General features: G+C 39.8%; 1 pseudogene; it reads right to left on the reverse strand.

Annotated features, from left to right (window-relative positions):
- Positions 1-9,844: 9,844 nt before the first annotated feature.
- Positions 9,845-11,540, reverse strand: LOC129351282 (tripartite motif-containing protein 16-like; annotated as a pseudogene).
- Positions 11,541-12,327: the final 787 nt, after the last annotated feature.

Genomic DNA, 12,327 nt, shown 5'->3' on the forward strand with positions numbered 1-12,327 from the left:
TCTGTTTCTGGCAGGAAGACACCGACTTCAGTGACTCTTAGTTCATCCAGTAAGCAGAGATAACAAATAAACTTCCGGTCAGTTCGGCAGAAGATCTTCATCGCCTCATCGTGACGAGAGCAGATGTTCTCCTGGAGCTTCTTGATGGGGTTTGCTAGAATGTGTTTCTGTAACGGTGGAGCATCATAGTGAGGCTGGAGATGATTCTTACAGTAGGAAGCTGGGCAGGTTAAACAGGACTTGGCCGCTTTGATTTTCCTCCCAGTGCAGACATCGCAGGCCACATCTTCAGGTCCAGCATAGCAGTGATCAGCTTGGGGTCCAGTCTTCTTCAGATCCTCCACCAACTCTGCTAACATAATGCTTTTCTCCAGGACAGGCCTTGGTCTGAATGCTTTCCTGCACTGAGGGCAGCTGCAGATTCTCCTCTGATCTCCATCCCAGAAGTATTGAATGCAGTTCATGCAGTAGCTGTGTCCACAGGGAATAGTCACCGGATGCCTCAGTGGATCCAAACAGATGGAACAGGAGTATTTCCTTCGATCCAGGTGAAATCCCTTGTAAGCCATTGTACCGTTCAGTCAGAACAGTCCTGTAAGTTTCATTTCCTCTCAACAGAAACTGCTTTGCCTGATCATATAAATGACAGCTCACGCCCAGAATACAACCTGTGACGCTGCTAGGGAGGAATTGTTGTCTTGGTCCAGGGAGGAGCCAACCTCTAACGCCGTAAACAGAAATAATTCACATTTAGTTTTTATTGTTTATTTTCCAACTTTAATAAAGTTTTCAGAAAGCACAAGTTTGGAACATTCACTAATGCATGTAAGCAATAAATCAGTTGCATTTGCATGTTTTATTGTTTTCTCTTTCTATCAAAACCTGGATCATGAAACTCTTCAGTCTGCTGATTTGGTCTCAACTGATTAATTATTTTAAGAATAATTTTGTTTTCAGAGATTTCACAATTCACTTAATTTGTTGTTTGCGCTGTTTGTTTATTTTGGATATTTAAAATGTTTTCCAGCTCCAGTGTTAAATATTAATTACCGTGTTTTGCATTATTATTATGCCATTACCATTATATTTCTTAAAAATGGTCTCAAAGATGAAGTTGTAACACCCATGTGATTACCTCAGTTTGTCCACTAGAGGTAGCCGGAGTTCGGACTTCCGGTTCTGACAAAATAAACCAAGTACACCTTGTAAATATTTTTTCGTATCAACGAGTCACATGATCTACAACCGGAAGTCAGCGCTGGCGCAAACCACGAAGAAGAAACGACATGAAGTAGTTAAAGGAATTTTTTATATGTATATTTGTGGTGCAAAAAAACTTAGTCACTGATTTTAATTATGTTTCGTATTTTATAAAAACAGCAATTGGAAAATTGTGTTTTTTTATTTTTTTTTTTTTTTTAATTTTTTACATTAGCCAAATATTGGCCAAGATTTGTTCACATTTGTAATTTAAATGCGATAACTGGTTCGGTGGTTAGTCCTTAAAAACAGGCGAACAACAGAACTGACCAACTCTAAGCACAAAGAAAACCAAAATAGGTTTAATTATTTTCTTTTTCTTGCTCTATATTCAGACTCACAGCAGATTATATCACTGAGGCTCCTCACATCATCAGTTTGTGTGTTTATCTTGTTAATCTAATTGCCGTAAAGCGCACACCAACACCAGGCCCAGTTTCATCTCTCTAAAAGCTCGGCTCTGCCTGTTTTACGACCAGCATGATGATGTCCAGCAGAAAGCTCTGGAGAGATTCACACAGCTGGATGTGCTTCCTTACCCAGAGCAGGTGTTTGTGTTATTTGATCATACATCATATATATATATATAGACCAGCCAATGTAGTGTTTTCTTTGTGACCGATGGGGGTGTGTGGAGATGGAAGAGATGAAACGGGCCCACAGAAACGCAGCGCAGTGCTACGAGCTCAACATACATAATCAGGCCCCTGTGTGAACTGCAAAGATAAAATATGGGTTACACACAGCGTAGTGGGCCAGGCTGGTGTGTGTAGGACGACAGGAAAAGAAAAGAAAAGCTCTGAGCAGCACACAGTGAAACACATAAAGTAGTTATTTCTGATGCTTAGATATTTGTTTTATCTTTCATTTATTTTGTTTCTGTTTTAAATTAGATGAACTGATATGTTTCATACACAATGTAAAATACTGACTTAAGAATCCAAGTATTTAAAAATACTCAACAGGATTGATTATAGATTGAGGTTTTAATACAAGTTTCTCAAAAAAGTGTAAAATGTAAAAGCTCTGACTGCTTTTAAAAGTCAATTAAACATAAAGATTCATGACAGAAAAAAAACAAACGCTTGGAATCGACTTTTATTTAGATTAAGGCTAAATGCTAGTAAGAGCCAAGCTAACAGCTGGTTAGTGTAAAGTTAGCATGTAGTCTAAGTCAAATGTGACTCAGAGTTATTGCTAGTAATGCTAACAGCTAGACAGTTTATAGCTACTAGCTTGTAAGAATCATGTTAACGGCTCATCAGGTCCTGGTCTAACTGTAGCAAACTAATGAGTCAAGCTAACTGCTATGCAAAATAAGGCTAACATCTAGTCTGAGTTTATGAGGCTCAAGCTAGCAGTTTGTCAGACTCATGTTGACAGTTAAGCTAACAGCTGTTTAGCATAAGTTAGCAGGTAGCCCAGGTCAAGCTTCAGTCTAATACCACAAGGTAACAACCAGTCAATGACTAGCTAACAGGTATCGCCTGTGATTAGCTTAGAATCTGAGTCAGAATAATGAGTAGCTAAAGTCAAGCTAACACAGAGCCGTGAAACGCAGCAAACCCAGGAAGGGAAATTAACACAAACACCTGGACAGGTTGGAGGATGTTAGGTTTAACACCTGTTAAACATACATTAACAAAGACAGAAAAGACAAAAGAGTTAGATTCTTTTTCACTCGCGAGGAGAACGGACAGAGATGTGCTTCAGTTACAATCTCCTACCGCTCTCAAGCACATTTTGTCTGCTCCTCTATTTTATTGTTTCTAGGATCCCTAATCACAAGGACACTGTAGCTCTAAAGGGAGGGGGCAAACAGCTACAGCGTCAAATGTTATTCACTAACTAACACACAATCATTCTGTACTAGAAAATGTCCTTCCAGGCACAAAGATTAATAAAATATGTAGTGATCTTAGCAATGATGGTTTTATTGGAGGCCAGCAACTCAACCGAAGCAGAGCTCTTCACCAAGAGGTAAACCTGCAGGAAGATTTTGTTTCTGCTCTCTGTCAGTGAGGCCTTCTGAGAAAGGAATCAGAGTAAATCAACAATACAAGAAACATTCTTAATTCTATAATGAGATTAACTTTAAGGAAAGCATCAATTAAAGATACATTATAAAGATCAATGAGAATAACAAATAATTGATTAATAATATCACAATTTCTCCAACATTTCCCCCCTGTTTATCAAATATTTGTTCTAATTCTCATATCCTTCCTAAACAGCCACTACAAACAATTTTCAACTAGGAGTTCATTTTTAAGAAAGCAAACATGTTTACATTCAAGGTTTATACTCAGTCCAAAACTTAGAATCAGGAAACACATCAAAAGAGTCCTCATCAGAGCTTTCTCTGTCAGACTCAGGTTCTCTCGCCAATAAGGAATACATCGGCATCATCTGGTTCCCCATGGGCTAAATTGCTGTAGTGATGAGACTATTAAACAAAGAACGCAGGCAAGGAATACAACAGCATCCACACAAGGTTAGAATGGCAGCAAAGACAGCCATTGACACTAAAGCAGAGGACACAAGGGTTCGGTTCTTTCCAAAAACATTCATCCAGTCGTCCCACCTGAAAGTATTCACTCCAGAGAACTCCTTCATCTTACCATTAAGAGTACGGAGCCCCTCAATGGCCTTCGTCAGGCTGCCATCAGCCGCTGTGTTGTTGGGTAGAAAAGTGCAGCATCTTTCACCAAAGACTGCACACACTCCCCCTCGTTCAGCCAGCACCATGTCAAGTGCAATACGGTTCTGGAAAGCCATCAGTGATGTAGCGGCCAGCTGCTCATGCACCGCCTCGAAGCCTGCCTGTGTCCAGTTGCCCAGTTTTTGTACATTGTAATGGATGTAGTTGATTCTGTCAACGTTTTTGTTTAATGTACACCACCAACAAATTGTGGACTCAAATCCTGCTGCAATTTGGTCGGCCAATTTATACTCATCTGGTACACCACGGGGAACACCAATGGCATCGATGTATGTAGGATCATTGTTCCTCCAGGTCAGGTCTCGCTTCTGCAACTGACATCACTGCTGAGGCACAACATCAGTTAAAGCATGAATTAAATGATCAGCAGTCATTGGATAACAGAAACAGGCAATAATAAAGAAATTAATGCAGACATCCCTGTTACCTTCCTAGGTAATCTATTAAAAGTTTTGTCACCACTGCACCACCACCAGACATCTGCACGAAAGACAGGGTTAAATTCATTGTTCACAGAGAGAACAGTCAGATGTTAAAAACATCATTTGTCATATATCAAGTTTAATCTCTGTAGTTTGCCGACGTCATACTTGCCCAGGAGACTAAAACAATGATAACAGAACTAGGTGGAAAACACACCTGAATACTCATCCTCATTCTGTAAACAGTGTTACAAGAAAACATTTTTATTCGTGACGTGAATTGTTCCCAGATGAAAACACAAAATAAAAACAAAAAGATATATTCACTTGTTATTTTCATTAATGTGCAAGTCCGTTCTGCTCCTAAAGACACTACAGGGTTGTGGACAATCTTCACCAGTTTTGAGACGGAAAAACTATTTGGTTTAACCCCCTTTGTAACCTGGACTTTGCCCTGTAGGTCGGTGAGCGTCTTGAGCTTGCTTCCCAATTACTTTTGAAATTAAATTCCTTTTTGCAGTGTGTTAAATGTATCCAAGTTGGCTTTTCCGCTGCATCTGGGTTTTTAGTGAAATGTTCAAACCATTTAGAAAAGCATCAATTATTTCTAAACAATACTTTTGTCCTTCACTGTTATTCAATTCTATGAAGTCCATGTGCATTACTTGAATGGATATTGCAGAGTAGGAAACTTTCCTCTAAGTGATCTTAGATTGCCCTGAGAGTTATGTTTTGCACATATCAAACAGGTCCTACAGAATTTTTTTTTAAATAAGAAATAAATCCATAAGTAGTGTAATGTTGATGTATCCTAACATCCCCCCTGTTGAGACATGCGAAACGCCATGGCTCAATATTGCAGCCCACTTATACAGATTTTTTTTCTTGGTAAAATAGGTTTAGTTTCATATAATTTTCCAATTTTGCTACATTTTTTGTCCATAATCCTTTTCATTTTGAGGACTTAATTGTTGCATGTCTCTTAAAGTTTCTTTTATTTATCTCTCCCTCAGCTGCTTTTTTTTATTATTATTTTGTCTTCGAAAGCATTCCCTAGGGACACCTTATCTGTCCCTGCAGTGTGCGCCGCACATTTACAGATTGCTAGTTGTTTTGGTAGGTGCACGGCTTGTAATAATTCTTTTAATAATTCTGCATGTGTTACTTTTGATGTTAATGGGTGAAAAAGAACTATAGGAGCTCTAACTTCTACTGCCATAGAAGCAGCAACTACAGCTCTCACACAATGTGGTAAGGCACACGCTACACTATCAAGTTTTGAAGAAAATATGCTATTGGTCTCATTTTACCACCATGCTGTTAGACTAGCACCGAGGTCATGACATGACCTTTACAATCCACCATCTGAACAAAAGGTTTTTTTTTATTGATAATCTGGTAACGCTAACGCAGCGCTTGACACGAGGGCCTGTTTTAGTTTGCAAAGTGCTTCTTCTGCTTCATCCGCCCACAACAAAGAAGACATTTTAAAGATCTTTTTTATACATTAATTTATTCAGAGCTGCCACAATTTCTGCATAATTAGGCACCCAGTTTCAACAATAGTTAGTCAACCCCAAGAAGGACATCATCTGTTTTTTTGTTTGTGGTTTTGTATGGTTTGGGAGCTTGGAGAATTGTCGTTTTTCTATCCTCCGCTATGGTTCGTCCTCCTTCACTCAAATTATGACCCAAATATTTTACTTTTTGTTTACACAGTTAAAGTTTATTTTGTTAACCTTATGACCTCTTTAGCTAAATGTTGCAGAAGCGCTAAAGTGTTTTGCTTACAGGTTTCCCTGTCTGGAGAAACCAATAAAACATCAACTATGTACAACAAAACTTGGCTCCCTCCTGGGGGTTGAAAAGTTTACATACTTGCACTCATTACTTGAAAGAAAAATGTAGGGCTTTCACAGTAGCCTTGAAGTAGTCTGGTGTATGTGTATCTTTTCCCTTCAAAAGTAAAAGCAAACCAAAATTGGCTCTCTTTCTCAATTGGTATTGAGAAAAAGGCATTTACTGATGTCTACAACCGTGAATACTTTTGCATCTGATCTAAGAGAATTCAACAATGTGTGTGGATCAGTCACATGTTTTGTGTCTGTGTACAGATAGGTCACAGTTATCTTGGCTGGGGTGACCTTGTTGAGTCTGGCTTCATAGGCCCAGGAACTGTTTTGAACCAAAGTGTGACATGCAAATCATCAGGAGACTTTTGATCCTGTAGGGCAGAAATGGCTTTATGCCCCTCTGCCAGAAGTGTTTGTGCAGTGTTGTGTGGGGGTTTGTTGGGCACATCCAATGAATAAAAGTAATACAGTTCCCTGTGTCCCTGGACAACAAAGAAATCCCCTTCTTTTATTCCTGTAGCTGATCTTGACATTTTCACCACAAATTTTTTACCCCAAGAATGTTTTCTCTACATGTTGTTCTACATGCACCCGTGTCACAGAGGAAATTTACAGGTCTGCCATTTATTAGGAGAGTTATTTCAGGTCTTATGCTGTCCATAGAAAGTAAATCCTGAAGATTTAACTGGACCTCTTCACTCCCCAATTTCTCTGATCTTAATCATGCTGACTGTCCTGTGTTTTTTGTTTTCTTTTTCTCGGGCAATTTCTGGCTAAATGTCCTTCCTGCCCGCAACACCAGCACCCCGAGTAACTGTGCCTGTAGTTTCCTCTCCCACGTCTCCCTTTTAAACCTCTAAGGTTCTGACCTCTGCCCCTAAAGCCTTCTCTTCCTCTCCTGTCCTCATAAAACACTTGTTCCTCATCCTGGAAAAAGGCTCCTGGAACCTTTTCCTTTTCTTTTGTAATTTCTTTCTCCCCACTTTCTCGTTTTTGCGCTACTTCTAACCAAAATTGTACATCATCATACCCTTCCTCGTACAATTTTTATTTGAATTTGTTTTTTTTTTATCCTGATCTTTAATAACTTTCCAGTTATTGATTTTAGACTGTCTGTTGGCTTAGTTTTACTTATTCATTTCCCCATTTTTTTTTTTTTATTTAAATTTGGACCAGTTTTTGCCGACTCCTAGGGAGTCCTAGAAACTGGAGATCTGATTCAGTAGGCCAGCAATTGAAAAGACCTGTTGTGGTAACTCTCACTTCAACTCTTTCGAGTGGAGAGTTCTTGCCTGTGCATCCACAAGAGGTTTGCTGCTCACAATCCTACTGTTTTACATGAGATAAAATACCAAGTGGTATTTATACCTCCAATCACGCTCACATACACACACTTTTTTTTTGTTTCACGGATTTGAAGCGCTTGTTATCGCCGTCCATTTAACCACGGGTATTCGTCGGGCCCCCGTTGCCCACAACAGGTGGGGTTCGTAAGATCTCAAACCACGTGAGGTTGCAAAACCCCGAACCAGGTGAGGTTTGCAAGTCCTCGTCCCAGTAGGGTTTTACAAGACCTCCAGCGAGGTAAGGTTTACCAACCCTTATTTTCTAGTTTATTTTATTTTTTTTTTGTCTTTTATTTTTTTTTTTTTTATCTCTTACATACTGATACGGAACTTAAGCGCCTGTTTTCGCCGGACTCCGCAATCCGTTTAGCCTGCAGGTACTAGTTGAGCTACTGTTACTGCTCACAATAGTACAATTAGTAATTGGGCTGCTGTTACTGCCCAAAACAGTGCAGGTATTTTGTTGGGCTACTGTTACTACCCACAATAGTACAATTGTTATTTGAGTTGCTGTTATTACCCAGAACAGTGCTGGTATTAGTTATTTGAGCTGCTATTACCCAGAACAGTTCTAGTATTAGTTGGGCTGCTATCATTGCCCACAATAGTACAATTGTTGGTTCCCCAGAACAGGACAAGGCCTCCAGCCTTGAAGCACCAGGCTCCGTTAGCCTATCCACGGATTTTGTGCATTACTTTTACCTGTTAGAGTCTAGAATCGACAGGGTTTTCACTTGTGCGCGCAACAACCTTCAGTCAAAGAAGAAGTCACTCTTCTCTCACACAGAAGAATGACTTACTCTCTAAAACGTCATTCGCCACTTTTTAAAGAAGAATCACTCACCCTCTCTTGTCTTTCCCTGGAGTGTCGTCAACCTTCAGATCCCAGCAGGCAGGCCGAGCCCAGTCCTTTAACAGGTTCTCTTGCCGTGCGCACGGTCTTACTGGGGTCCGCCACACCTGCCGGAATCTTTCCAGTATATGACATCCGGCTCGAAGGACCAAAAATGTTAGGTTTAACACCTGTTAAACATACATTAACAAAGACAGAAAAGACAAAGAGTTAGATTCTTTTTCACTCGCGAGGAGAACGGACAGAGATGTGCTTCAGTTACAATCTCCTACCGCTCTCAAGCACATTTTGTCTGCTCCTCTATTTTATTGTTTCTAGGATCCCTAATCACAAGGACACTGTAGCTCTAAAGGGAGGGGGCAAACAGCTACAGCGTCAAATGTTATTCACTAACTAACACACAATCATTCTGTACTAGAAAATGTCCTTCCAGGCACAAAGATTAATAAAATATGTAGTGATCTTAGCAATGATGGTTTTATTGGAGGCCAGCAACTCAACCGAAGCAGAGCTCTTCACCAAGAGGTAAACCTGCAGGAAGATTTTGTTTCTGCTCTCTGTCAGTGAGGCCTTCTGAGAAAGGAATCAGAGTAAATCAACAATACAAGAAACATTCTTAATTCTATAATGAGATTAACTTTAAGGAAAGCATCAATTAAAGATACATTATAAAGATCAATGAGAATAACAAATAATTGATTAATAATATCACAATTTCTCCAACAGAGGATAAATATGCTTCTCTCTCAGTGAGAGTCGGGAGTTTCATGAAAACTGTGAAGATGAAACTCGTGTAAAATGAAGATTTGCCAAATCAGGTAGATAAAAACTGTGTGATATGATGATTTGTTTTTGTTATTAGCCATTTCTTCACTCCCCAAACAATTGGTGCCCAACATGGGGCCTGAACCCCATTTCCCTGGAAGCAATGGAAGAAAGATGACATTCCTGGTAATTATTGACCGTTAACATTACACCAGGCTCCACAGAGCAACTAATGCAGAAACTATTTAACACACATGTTTATGTAATGAGTTAATTTCCAGCCACCTGTGATAATCACAATGCAGCAGTTTCTTGGTTTTAGTGTCTTGTAGAAAAAAAGATGGACAAGAGCAAATACATATTGCAAGACAGGACAACTTTATTATTGTATTTTATGTACAAAGTAAAATTACATCAATTTTAGGCACAAAATCAAATGTATATTTGGTTGAGTAAAATTTGTAAAGGTAAAAATTTCATGAATATAAGCTACTATAACAGAGCTTCCTCTTCCATAAATTGACTAAATCTAATAAAATCAAGACATAAGTGAACTTTTAAAGAAAGGTGATTGACAATTGAACATTTAATAATGATGACATAGTTAAAGACAGCAAGAAATATATGTGAAAATTACAGAATTAAATCAACTGTTCCTATTACAGTTTGATGAACTCAGCTGTGTCTCCTCCTGAATAGTACAAATAGTAGTAAAAGAAGCCAAACCCAGCATGTAGCGGCTCAGTGAATCTGGTTTCGACTCTGTGGATCAGAGTCATGGTTTCAGAGACGCTGTAGAAACACAGAATACCTGCTCTGTGGTCCAGGTACATTCCCACTCTGGAGGAAACTGGACCTGGTACTTTGGTTTCGACTTTGTTATTCCTGAATGTGTAACTGCTGCTGTCACAACGTAAAGCCCAGGAGTTTTCATTGAAGCCAAAGGCACATTCATGCGTTTTACCTGCCCTGCTGATACTTGGGTATGAAACTGCCACTTCAATACCGCCGCCTCCCCACTCCACCTCCCAGTAACAACGCCCAGTCAGACTCTCCTTACTCAATACCTGAATCCAAGAACTGAATCGATCTGGATGGTCAATATATGACTGTTTTTGTTTAGTCAAAGTTGCTTTACCGTCATCTTCAGACAGCAGCAGGTAACTGTTTGCTGTGTTTGGGTCCAGATTGATGTGTCGGACATTTTGCAGGAAGTCTGCTCTGGTATTTGGTTCTGGTCTAAACAGCAATACATCCACATCACTTATTGCCAGTTCAATGTTTCTCCATGAGTCTCTCAGGATGTCCTGTAGCTTGTCTCTGAGCTCTGATACAGCTGCTGTCACGTCCTCAAAGTGTCTCAGAGGACGGATGTTGATGCTGGATGAGCCTGTAGACTCACTGAGTGCTGGCAGTGAGGGTAGTTGAGGAGAAACTGGGTGTGATCCTCTGTGTGTGACAGCTGCTCCAGCTCAGCGTCTTTCCTCTTCAGCTCAGTGATCTCCTGCTGCAGCTTCTCCTGAACATCTTTGACTCGACTCACTTCAGTTTCCTGCTGGGATCTGATCTGCTGCTTCACATCAGAGCGTCTTTTCTGGAGGAGACGGATCAGCTCAGTGAAGATCTTCTCACTGTCCTCCACTGCTTTATCAGCAGAGACATTGATGGCCTCCACCTCCCGTTGAAGCAGCTTCACATCTTTCTCTTGGTCCTGGATTCTCTGATGGATTTGTTGTCGACTCTCCTGGAGCTTCTTCTGCTTCTCATCCATTTCTGCTGCAGCTGGGACTGTTTCATGGCCTTTATGTTCCTCCATAGTGCAGAGATAACAGATACACTGCTGATCAGTACGACAGAAGATCTTCATCACCTCATCATGACGAGAGCAGATGTTCTCCTGGAGGTTCTTTGATGGATCCACCAGCTTGTGTTTTTGTAATGGTGGAACATCGTAGTGAGTTTGCAGGTGCCGTTGACAATATGAAGCTAAACAAAAAAACAAGACTTGACAGCTTTCCTCTTCCTCCCAGTGCAGACATCACAGGCCACATCTTCAGGTCCAGCATAGCAGTGATCAGCTGGAGCAGCTTGGAGTCCATTCTTCTTCAGGTCCTCCACTACAGCAGCCAACGTCATGTTTTTTTTGATGGCAGGTCTCGGTTTGAACTCTTTCCTGCACTGAGGGCAGCTGTAGGTTTTCCTCTGATCTTCTCCATCCCAGTGTTGTTTGATGCAGTTCATGCAGTAACTGTGTCCACAGGGAATAGTCACCGGATCCTTCAGCAGATCCAAACAGATGGAGCAGGAGATTTTATCCATCTCAACTCTGCTCTATTAAGAATGCCTCTGTGAGCTTCACCTGTACTTTTATCACTTCCAGTCGACGTCATCTAAGGTGGAATGTACCTGTTGGCCACACCTTTATATTACCTGAGAGGTGGGGAAATAACTTTGATAGGTGGAGCTGACAGTGTTTCATTAAAAGAAGGTGGAGTTTGATACATGGAAAAATACATGATTGAACTTTTCAGCAAGACATATATTAATTTGTTTGTAATAAATAATACCTGAATATTGATGGAAAAGTTCTAGTTCTATTAGTTTATTTATCTTTTAACAATATTAAGGCATTAGTCATTTAAAACTAGCTTCTATATCTGCATAAAGAGTTAGTTTTGTTTTATTGTAAGTGAAAACCGACAGGTTACAATAGCTTGAATGATTAATTAAAAAGGACACACATGAAATGAGAACAGTGTGGAGTTTATTTATTAATTTGCTCTTTGTGTGAACAAAATATAGATCCTAAACCTAATAAAATTAGGTTTTTTGTCCTTTAATTGAAAAGGACAAACTCTTATGCACTTAATGGGAAATATTTCAATAGTACACTTTGTAGTCTTGACATTTAACATAATTACATGATAACATAATTACACAATAATAATAATAACATAATAATAATAATAGGTTGTTATTATCTTGTCTGTTTCAGTTTTGAACCGGTTTGTTTTTCTCTGTTCCTGTTTCTTCCAACCTGCAGCTGAAAAACATCTGTGATCCTTCATGACCCAGGAGGTTCTGCTGCTTCCCCACAGAACCATCA

This window comes from Poeciliopsis prolifica, unplaced genomic scaffold (assembly GCF_027474105.1).
Source record: "Poeciliopsis prolifica strain line A6 unplaced genomic scaffold, Auburn_PproV2 SCAFFOLD066, whole genome shotgun sequence".
Classification (NCBI taxonomy): Eukaryota; Metazoa; Chordata; class Actinopteri; order Cyprinodontiformes; family Poeciliidae; genus Poeciliopsis; species Poeciliopsis prolifica.